Source organism: Rhinopithecus bieti, unplaced genomic scaffold (assembly GCF_001698545.2).
Source record: "Rhinopithecus bieti isolate Rb0 unplaced genomic scaffold, ASM169854v2 scaffold_9690, whole genome shotgun sequence".
Lineage (NCBI taxonomy): Eukaryota > Metazoa > Chordata > Mammalia > Primates > Cercopithecidae > Rhinopithecus > Rhinopithecus bieti.
This window is the reverse complement of record NW_016806622.1, coordinates 1,300,326-1,311,959: the sequence shown is the minus strand read 5'-3', so window position 1 is coordinate 1,311,959 and position 11,634 is coordinate 1,300,326. Positions and strand designations below refer to the sequence as shown.

Genomic DNA, 11,634 nt, shown 5'->3' with positions numbered 1-11,634 from the left:
AGAGCACAAGCCTCCCTGTTGAGAAAGCAAGCAGACTCATAGGTTTTCACCATCTCAGGGAGCCTGCAGCGGTGATCTAGTTCCTTCAAAGCGTCCATGGATTCTCTTGGCTTTCCTGGTGTGTTCCTATGGTAGTTCTTAGAGCAAAAGTTCATGACATGTCTCCACATGCTGCTGTGTTCATCTGAGCAGTAGCTGCAGGCTAGTCCTACATCCTATTGGCCATCTCCTACAACAGTTCTGGTCATGAAATTTTAAGCACAATAGAGCATATCATATCTATTAATTATGTATTTACTTGCTTCAATATTGCTATGAAAACTTTGAAAGTTAAGACTAGAGTACTAATATAACTATTTTAACATTTTTGCATGCCCATTGCAAATACTGCCCAGTGCACAGAACAGCCCCTCCCAACAATTATTAGATCCAAAATGCTCGTAGCACTGAGGTTGAGAAACTCCGATTTAGATTGCTGATATGTGAAAGAAAATCTATTAGGCTCTGGAAATTATTTTCTTTCTGCCATTAAAAGATGTAGAGGATGACATTGCTTCTTTAATTTAATTAATTAATTTATTTATATTTTGAGACGAAGTTTTGCTCTGTCACCCAGGCTGGAAATGAGTGGCATGATCTTGCCTCACTGCAACCTCTGCCTCCTGGGTTCAAGTGATTCTCTTGCCTCAGCTCAGCTAATTTTTGTATTTTTAGTAGAGATGGGGTTTCACCATGTTGGCCAGGCTGGTTTCAAACTCCTGACCTCAAGTGATTCACCCGCCTTGGCCTCCCCAAGTGCTGGGATTACAGGCGTGAGCCACTGTGCCCAGTTCCGAGATTGCTTCAAGTTTTTTTTTAATTTTTAATTTTGGGATTGCTTCTTGTACTGCTGGATGTTGTCTTGTATGAATGTGATACCTGGAACTCTGGTAGCCATCTTGTGACTCTGAGGGGAAGCGAGGTATATTAGTTATGGTTCTCCAGAGAAACCATTAACAGGCTATACCTGTATCTATCATCTATATCTACAAAGAGATTGATTTTATTATAAGGTATTGGCTCATGTGATTATAAAGGCTAAGAAGTCTCACAATCTTTCCTCTGAAACCCAGAAAGACTGATGGTATAGTTTGAAGGCTTGAGACTTGGAGAGCTGATGGTGTAGATTTCCCTTCTCAGTCTGAAAGCCTGAGAACCAGAAGCATCGAAGGCAGAAGACTGATATTCCAGCTCAGCAGTCAGTCAAGGAAAGAAAGAGAAAGAGATAAAAAATTCCATTACTTCATCTTTTTCTTCTATTCAAACCCTCAATGGATTGGGTGATGCCCACCCACACTGGGGAAGATGAATTTCTTTGCTCATTCTCCTAATTCAAATGCTAATTTCCTTCTGATACATCCCTATAGACACTTAGAAGCAACGTAAGTAACATTTAACCAGATGACCAGGCATCCCCTGATCCAGAGAGGTTGACAAATACAACTAATTGTCACAAGTTCATCCTTTTTCAACTTGGAACCTATATGCATCTCCTTAAGTTATATTTAATCTCCAGACAGAGACAATAGCAAAGCCATAGTTCTGCTGTGATATAATTACACTGCATACAACCAAAAATACACTCCCTCTTCTGTCTTAGTCTGCTCAGAATGCTATAACAAAATAATACACTGGGTAATTTATAAGCAATAAAAATGTATTGCTCATAGTACTGGAAAAGGGGTGTCCAAGATCAAGGCACCAGCATATTCAATGTCTGGTGAGGGTGTGCTTTCTGCTTCAAAGCACCTACTTGCCCTCACATGGTGGGAGAGGGTCAGGGAATTCATTTGAGCTTTTTTTTCATAAGGGCACTAACCCCTTCATGAAAATGGATCCCTATAACTTAATCACTTCCCAAAGGCCCCACCTCTTAATACTATCACATTTAGCATTATGTTCCAACACACAAATTTTGGGGGGACACCAACATTCTGATCATAGCACCTTTCCTAAAAGAAGAGGTAAATCTTTGAGTGTTGTTTACTCTTTTTATGAATATTCTGTAATTTAATAACTTTGTTGTAAAATAAAATTTGTATTGTACTCACATAAAATCAGTACATCTTGTTATATGATAAGGGAATAAGAGAAGAAAACAAAGATATTTTCAATACACACAAACACACATGTTCATAACAAAGTACTCATGACAATTACAGTCTTCATTTTTATAACTGGTTACAAGATTCTTATAACTTGTCGTACGATTATAGTTGATATAACTGGTACATGTAACTATCTTCTTCCATTACCCATTTTGTATGGTGGTGGTTCTATATCTGGTAGATTGACCCAAACGTTTTTTTCTGAAAGGTCTAAGTCATTAGTGGTCCTATCTGAATTGAGTTGTGATAGTTTTCCATTGATCAAAATCACAGGGCATGCTAATACTAAGAGGCATCCTAAAAGATCTACTGCATTCAAGACATTGTTTTTCTTACTTCTATTGTAGAGCAGTAGTTCAGTTTCCCCCTGGTCATTAGCATCAATCACCAACATAGTAACTTTGTTCTTTTCTTATTGATTCAGAGGCATGAGGATTTCAAAGTGGGCAGGTGGCAGCCTTAACTTCCAGTTCAGTGGAATCATTGCTGTGTCTCCTGGTAGAAGTATCTGCTCTTTGAGACTAGGACATTCAGGCCAGCAGAATATCAGGTTGCATGAATAGGAAGCAAATATTTTGTTAGTGGGTCACACGTAATAGCAGCATCACTCCTGTTTTCACTCCTTGATTTCTGAACCTGTAAATCCTGGCTACGGTAGAAACAGCATCATTTATCAGATGTTGATTCAGAGCATATCCTCAGAATCTTGCCCCAACCTTGCAAGTTCTTGCCACCCAGCTGGCACTTAACTGAGTCTTTGGAAGAACATCCCACCATTCTATCAAACCAGCTGTTTTAGATGGTGGTGAACATAGAAAGACCAGTGAAATTCCAGAAGCATGGGCCTATTGTTGCACTTCTTTTGTTGCGAAAGGAACTCCTGGATCAGAAGCAATGCTGTGTGGAATACCATAATGCTGGATAAGACATTCTATAAGTCCACAAATGATAGTTTTGGCAGAAGTATTGCATGCAGTGAAGGTAAATCCATATCTAGGGTAAATGTTGGTTTGAGTAAGAACAAAACACTGCTCTTCCATGATGGAAGTGGTCCAATGTAATCAACCTGCCACCAGGTAGCTGGCTGATCACCCTGGGGAGTGACGCCATATCAGGGACTCATATGTCTTTTTTACTGCTGGCAGATTGATCACTCAATGGTGGCTGTAGCCAGGTTGACCTTGGTGAGTGGAAGTCCATGTTGCTGAGCCCATACCTAACCTTCATTTCTGCCACCATGACCACTTTGTTCATGAGCCCACTGGACAATGACGGATGTGGCTGGGGAAAGAGACAGATTGCTAGCCACAAAAACAATCATCCTATTCACTTGATTATTAAAATACTCCTCTGCTGAGGTCACCCTTTGGTGAGCATTCACATGAAACACAAATGTCTTCATGTTTTTTGCCCATTCTGAGATCTATCCAGATACTTCTTCCCCAAATTGCCTTGTCACCAGTTTTCCAGTCATGTTCCTTCCTAGTTCCTGACCACCCTTTGCCCAGCTCAGGAATTGATATACAATCACAAATTAAGCCATTTCTTCTTTTAAGAAAAGTGCATAACCAGGTGCACTCCCCTAAGTTCTGCTCACCAAGAGACATTTTCTTCACCAGGAAATTGTCCTTCAGCGATGTTCCAGAAAGTGGTTGTAGTGCTGCTGCTGTCTTTTTGGTGGTGCTTATATATCACGCAAAACCATCTGTAAACCAGGTCTGAGTCTCCTCTTCCTCTGCCAACTGATTATAGAAAACAACTCATGAGACCGTAGATACAGACTCAGAAAGAGACAGCAGTGAAGCAATGGTGGGGACCAAAGGGATTTGGGCCAATTCTTCATGTTACTTGTTCCTTCTGGATGTCCTTAGCTCTGATCACATATGTACCACTTCCACTTGATGACAGAGAGCTGCTTGCTGTACATGCCCAACTTTATGGCATGGTAAGTCAGATGACATTCAGTAAATGATGAGCGGCTCAGTTTCCGTGGTTACTCAGTGGCCCATTGTCAAACATTCTGCCTCTACTAATGCCCAGTAGCAAGCCAAGAGCCGTTTCTCAAAAGGAGAGTATTATCTGTGGTAGATGGCAAACCTTTGCGCTGAATTTCCAAAGGACTACCCTGCAATTTTCCAATAGGGTCTGCCAAAGACTCCAAATAGCATACCATCTGCCATTTCTACCTTTCGACCACTATCGTATCTGCTCGATCATATGGCTCAAGTAGCAGAGCAGCTTGCACATCAGCCTGGACTTACTGGGGAGCTTTCTTTTGCTCTGACCCCACTCAAAACTACCAGCTTTTTAAGTCACTAGGTAAGGGGGCTGGAGTAACACACCCAAATGAAGAATACATTGCTTCCAAAATTGTAAGGGGCCCACTAGACATTGTGCCTTTTTCTTATTGTAGGAGGGGCCAGATCCATCAACTTGTTCTTCACATTAGAAGAAATATGTCAACATGTCCCATACCACTGATCCCTAGAAATTTCACTGGAGCAGAAGGCCCATGAATTTTAGTCAGATTTATTTTATTTCCTTTGACATGAAAATATATTACCTTTAAGTCTAGAGTAGTTGGTACTTCTTAATTATTGTGTCCAATCAACATATCATCAATGTAATGGACCAGTGTGGAATCTTGTGGAAGGGAACAATGATCAAGATCCCTGTGAACTAAATTATGACATAGGGCTGGAGAGTTGATATGTACTTGAAATACAACTGTGATGTATTTCTGACTTTGCCAACTGAAAGCAAACTGCTTCTGGTGGGCCTTATGGACAAATATGGAGAAAAAGTATACTTCTTCCATAGCTACATGGTAGGTACTAGGAATGTGTTAATTTTCGCAAGTAATGAAACCACATTTGGTACAGGAGCTGCAATTCAAGTTACCATCTGGTTGATCTTACAATAATCTATAGTCATTCTGTAAGATTCATTTGTCTTCTGAATGGCCCAAATGGAAGAGTTGAATGGGGATGTGTTGGGAACCACTACCCTACCTTTTTCTTTTTTTTTGAAATTATACTTTAAGTTCTAGGGTACATGTGCACAACATGCAGGTTTGTTACATATGTATACATGTGCCATGTTGGTGTGCTGCACCCATTAACTCGTCATTTACATTAGGTATATCTCCTAATGCTATCCTAATGCCTGCCCCCTCCCCACAATAGGACCCAGTGTGTGATGTTCCCCTTCCTGTGTCCAAGTGAGCTCATTGTTCATTTCCCACCTATGAGTGAGAACATGCGGTGTTTGGTTTTCTTTTCTTGCGATAGTTTGCTGAGAGTGATGGTTTCCAGCTGCAGCCATGTCCCTACAAAGGACATGAACTCACCCTTTTTTATGGCTGCATAGTATTCCATGGTGTACATGTGCCACATTTTCTTAATCCAGTCTGTCACTGTGGACATTTGGGTTGATTACAAGTCTTTGGTATTGTGAATAGTGCCACAATAAACATGTGTGCATGTGTCTTTATAACAGCATGATTTATAATCCTTTGGGTATATACCCAGTAATGGGATGGCTGGGTCAAATGGTATTTCTAGTTCTAGATCCTTGAGGAATCGCCACACTGTTTTCCACAATGGTTGAACTAGTTTACAGTGCCACCAACAGTGTAAAAGTGTTCCTATTTCTCCACATCCTCTTTACCCTGCCTCTTTCAAGTCCTTTATGGCTGCACTAATCTCTACAGTCTCTATAGGAATACAGTGTTGTTTTTGGCTCACTATTTTCCTAGGTGGAGGCAGTTCTAGTGGCTTTCATTTTTTCCCCCATAGTAGCCTTCATTCCATAGATTAGGAATCAATGTGGGGATTCTGTCAGTTGCTGAGTGTATTTATTCTATTATTTATTTATTTTCTGAGACAGAGCCTCACTCTGTTACCCAGGCTGGATTGCAATAGCACGATCTTAGCTCACTGCAACCTCCACCTCCTGGGTTCAAGCGATTCTCATGCCTCAGCCTCCTGAGTAGCTGGCACTACAGGCTGGAACTACAGGCGAGCACCACCATGCTTGGCTAATTTTTGGCATTTTTAGTAGAGACAGGGTTTCACCATGTTGGTCAGGCTGGTCTCAAACTCAAGTGATCCATTAGCTTTGACCTCCCAAAGCATTGGGATTCCCGGCGTAGGCCACCTTGCTTGGCTGATTCTAATTATGCTTTTTCAGAACTAGAGAAATAACCACAGGATGGATTTGCGGACCTTCTGTGAGATGGACCTGAGCTCAAACTCCATTGATCATCTGACTCAATAAATTCCTACTGTGACTAGTAGGCCACAGTGATGTTTTGGGTCTCCAGGAATTAATGTCAGTTTAGAGCCAGTGCCCAGGAGCCCCTAAAAACTCTGATTATTTCCTTTTCCTCAATGAAATCCTGATAACTGTATGTCCCTTTGGGGAAGAGTGGGAGAAAGATTAGCTGTACAAATTTTTGGCAATGTACCAGGGCTCTTCCTCAAGGGGAATTGGCTACCCTTTCACCCAAGGTGTTCTGAGTCTGTAAACTGGCTAAAGTAGAAAAACAGATAAGGGGCATATGTCTCTGTTTTTCTGATTCAGATTAGACTTTTGTTTACTTGACTTAGAACTTTTCTGCTTGTACAGATCAAATGTATATTTCATGGTTTCTTATTCATTTCACTTCTAGGAACGTCGTGATCAACTAGCTAATGACACAGGCCTGCACAAATCATACCATTCTGCTTGCTGTTTTTGCTTTGTTATTCACCACAGTGATAATGCCCACCATGCTTTGCGATATCTGAGTGCTTTCACTTGGCTCCTGCCACTCTAGCATCTAATTAGTCTCATTGTATTTATGTTTCTCAGTGTAGCATATGCAGTTTCCACTGTAAGTTCTGGCTTACTGAGAAGAGCAATCTTGAGCCCTTTAACCCAATGTTGAAGCTCTCCTCACAGATTTATTTCTCACAGTAATGGTGTAAGATATGTCTTCTGGGTCCTCCCAGCACGGGTGGGCAGATCTTCAATGACAAATCCACTCTAACATTCTAATCTCCTTAATCTCCTTAAGTGTTTGTATTTATTCCTCTACATTCAACAAAGGTAGGTTGGGCATTTCCAATTTCCTTACTATGGGCCACATTTTGGTCCGTTTCAGCCCACCAACCAAATGTACTGCTAGAGTTCATTCTAGCTCCCTGAGCTCAAGTTTAAATGCAAAATCTCTGCTTAGTGAACCGATATCAATATATTTAGCCTGATCCATATTTATGTTCCTTCTATGGTTATTCCACACCTTTAGAATCCATTCCCTCACATGTTTCCTAGATTGTAATATGTATAAATTAGAAAACTCAGGTAGTTCTTTTGGAGTGTAATATACCTTCTAATGGGTCACATTTTGTACCTTACATTAGGGACCTGCTGGAACTCAAGTCTATTTATAGGTCTAGAAACAAATAGGTGGGTCTTTGGTGGAGGTGGATCCCTAGGAGAATCAGCATTGTCTTGTAGGGCAACTGCTTCAGGGGAGGCCATTACAGTTTTCTCAGTCATTGCAAGGTTAATACTCAGCTAGGCATAGAAAGGCTGATAATAAAAGGTGTGGGAAGGTTGCTACTGCTGGGAGTGAGGAGATCTCTTTCACTGTCAAAGAAGACTCATCAAAATTTAGAAGCTTATTGTCTCCAGCATCATTAGGGTCTTCCCACATGTCCCCATCCCAACTTACAATATCTCATTCTTTCCATTCAACCTTCATTTTAACAGTAGACACTCTGCGAGGCTGATAGTTCATCTTGAATGGTAATTTAGCCAGTCATAGGAGAGGACCCATGTTTGATTTTCAGCAAGCTCAGCCCTGTAGCTGAAGGAGATAAGGGTTTTGTTCAGAGCAAACATAGGAGATTTCTGGTCATTTTAAAAGCTCTTCACTGAGGAATTTGAATCCCTGAGCGCATCCTCTTTTTTTTTCCTTTTTTTTTTTTTGGTCCAGCAACATTAGGAGCAACCAGCTAGTCTTATTCTATTAGTTAGTTTTAAAAAATGTTCTAAAGTAGACAGCCAGCTTCTTTCTTTCTTTTTCTTTCTTTCTTTTTTTTGATAGGATCTTGCTTTGTTGCATGGGCTGGAGAGCAGTGCCATGCTCACCTCCTGGCTAATTTTAATTTTTTATAGATACAAGGTCTTCCTGTGTTGCTCAGGCTGATCCTGAACTCCTGGGCTCAAGCAATCCTCCTGCGTCAGCCTTCCAAGTACTGCGATTATAGATATGAGCCACCACACCTGGCCAGCTCTTTGCTTCTTATAAGTGGTAGTACCAAATTCAGATATTTTATATATCTCTATTGCCATGTTATGCCATGATTGATCATTGTTCTCTTTATTACTGGACTTTAATTAGATTAGAAAGCCAATTCCAGAAATTCTAGAAAACCAATTCAGAATATTCATGCTTAAAATTTGGTTCCCCTCTAGAACCACTGCTGGCACCAAAACCTTTATTAGTCAGGGTTTTATACAGAAATACAAGGAATAGAATATCTATAGTCTATAGTCTAGTTAGAGTAGAAATAGCTAAATATAATTTGGCCTGATAACTCAATAGACTTAAAAGGTTGGTTGTGCTCACAACTTCTTTTAATACCAGGTACTTTGCACTGCATGCATTGTAATATTTATTACCACTGAATAATTTTCAATGCTGGCCTTACAGAGGCTATTTTTTCCTAGGTATTATATTTGTAATTAAGAGATATTCAGCAGTAGGCAAACTCTAATCACACAATATTCAGTAAAAGTAAAATTTAATAAGTAAAAGTAATAAGTATATGATGGGAATTTGATTTTGGCTGTAGAGGACTATTTTTTCACTTTTTAAACAAAAATTTTAAGGAGGTCCCACTTAGGGGAGAATAGTGTAGATTTGATTTTACTTATTTCACCCTCTCAGTGCAACTAAAAACTCTGGACATTAAATAAAGACCAAATAAGGGTGAGGTGGGAAGATCACTTGAGCCTGGGGGACAGAGGTTGCCGTGAGCCGAGAATGCACCACTGCACTCCAGCCAGGCATCACAGTCAGATCCTGTTTAACAACAACAAAAAAAAAAACCCAAAGCCAAAAACCAAACAAACAAAAGCAACAACAAAAAACAAATAAGAAGACTCTGAAAGGTGTGAAAGGAAGATTGAAGAAGACGAACTGGCCAGGGAATCTGGAACACGGTGATAACAGCCAATGAGAAAAAACACATTCCCTAAAGGGGAAAAAAACCATTCAAATGACAGCAGATTTCTCATCAGAAACCATATATGCTAGAAGAAAGTTTAGGCATTACAACATTTTAAAGTGTTTAAAGAAAAGAATTAACCCAAAATTTCCTATTGGGTGAAAATATTATTCATGAATGAAGAAAAAATTAAAATATTCTGAGATGAATGAAAACTAAGAGAATTTGTCAACAGCTACCCACCCTAAAAAATGGCTGAAGGAAGTTGTCTAAACAGAAAGTAAATTCTGAAAAAAGAAATCTTGGAACATTAGAAATGAAGAGAATAGTTGTCTTCCCAGGACTGTCCATCTTTTCCTGCTGTTCACTGGCCTTTGGAGGAGGGTCGGACGGAGTTTATGCCGCTGTCTGGAAATACCTGCTCAAAGCCAGGAGTTGTGGGGACTAGTGGTCGCGGACGTCCTTCCAGTCCTAAATCTTAAGGGGCAAAGGACATACTCTGGGACTGTTAACTAGGCTGAGGGCCTGGAGGCGGGAAGAGGATGTGTGGGTGGGGTCAGGGGTGAGAGGTCAGAGGGCCGCGAAGGGGCGGAGCAAACCGGAGGCGGATGGCGGCTAGGGCGGCTCATTATTTTCCGCGGCAGAGGTGCTGAAGCGGGGACACAGGTGGAACGCGTCCAGCTGTGGAAGGAGAGCGGCAGCCGCTCACAACATGCACAGCCTGGCGACGGCTGCGTCTGTGCCTACTGCACTGGCACAAGTGGATAGAGAAAAGATCTATCAGTGGATCAATGAGCTGTCCAGTCCTGAGACAAGGGAAAATGCTTTGCTGGAGCTAAGCAGCTAGAATCTGTTCCTGACCTTGCACCCATGCAGTGGCACTCATTTGGTACTATTGCAGCACTTTTACAGGAAATTGTAAATATTTATCCATCTCTCAACCCACCAACCTTGACAGCACACCAGTCTAACAGAGTTAGCAATGCCCTGGCATTACTGCAATGTGTAGCATCACATCCAGAAACCAGGTCAGCATTTCTTGCAGCACACATCCCACTTTTTCTGTACCCCATTTTGCAAACTGTCAGCAAAACATGTCCCTTTGAGTATCTTTGGCTCACCAGCCTTGGAGTTATTTGGGGCCCTGGTGAAAACAGATGAACAAGAAGTAATCAACTTTTTATTGACAACAGAAATTATCCCTTTATGTTTGCGAATTATGGAATCTGGAAGTGAACTTTCTTTTTTGTCCGGAGCCATGAGGCCCGGAATTAGCCGACCTCTGTTGCTTGATCTCCGCAAAGCGGAGACAAGAGGGCACATTCCCGGGTTCTTTATTTACAAACCCTTCCCGCGCGCGCCCAAAGCTTTTCCCGTGCGCGCCTAAGTTTCTCCTGCGCACGCCAAAACTGTTCCCGCACGCGCCAACCTTTCCCGCGCGCGCCAACCTTTCCCGTGCGCGCGCAAACATTTTCCCGCCCAGGAAGATATGCAGCCCAGGGCACAGGAGCGATCCCGCGCCCGGGAACAGTACAAACCCACGGCGCATGCGCGATTGTAATTTGAGAAGACCAGCCCCCCCGTCACCGCCCTGGCCCAACCTCTTCCCCTGCCAGCCTATATAAGGCATGACCCTACACTCAATAAACGAGACTTGATCAGGCTATTTGTCTTGTCTCCATTTCTCGTGTTTTCTTGTCTCCTCCATTCCCACTCCCCCTTCCAGGGTCTGTTCGACTGTCCTGCAGGTTGGGACACCTGGCGCCTGAACAGGGACCTGGACACGGGGGAAAAAGTGAGGAAGAAGGCACTAAAGTCGGCCGAAAGTGAAAGTGGGAAGAAATTCCTCCGGACGTTGCGGGAGCCTGCCGCGTTGGAACCAGAGGTGAGTAATAGTGTCTGATTATGGGACAAGAATTAAGACAGCATCAAATTTATGTAGGGCAATTAAAAGAGGCTTTAAAAACACGAGGAGTAAAGGTTAAAAGTAATGATTTGTTTAAGTTTTTTGATTTTGTAAAAGAAACCTGCCCTTGGTTTCCACAAGAGGGGACCATTGACATAAAGAGGTGGCGTAGAGTGGGAGACTGTTTTCAAGATTACTATAGTACTTTTGGACCAGAAAAGGTTCCGGTGACAGCTTTTTCTTATTGGAATCTAATCAGAGATATAATAGATAAAAAGGAAAAAGAAAAAGATCCTGAGGTAATGGCGGTGGTTACTCAGACTGAGGAAATATTAAGAGGCAGCTCCCAAACCGACCTCGA

General features: G+C 41.8%; 1 pseudogene; it reads left to right on the top strand.

The window, feature by feature from the left end:
- Positions 1-10,064: 10,064 nt before the first annotated feature.
- LOC108532801 (cell differentiation protein RCD1 homolog) overlaps positions 10,065-11,634 on the top strand; it is a 6,070-nt pseudogene continuing 4,500 nt past the window's right edge.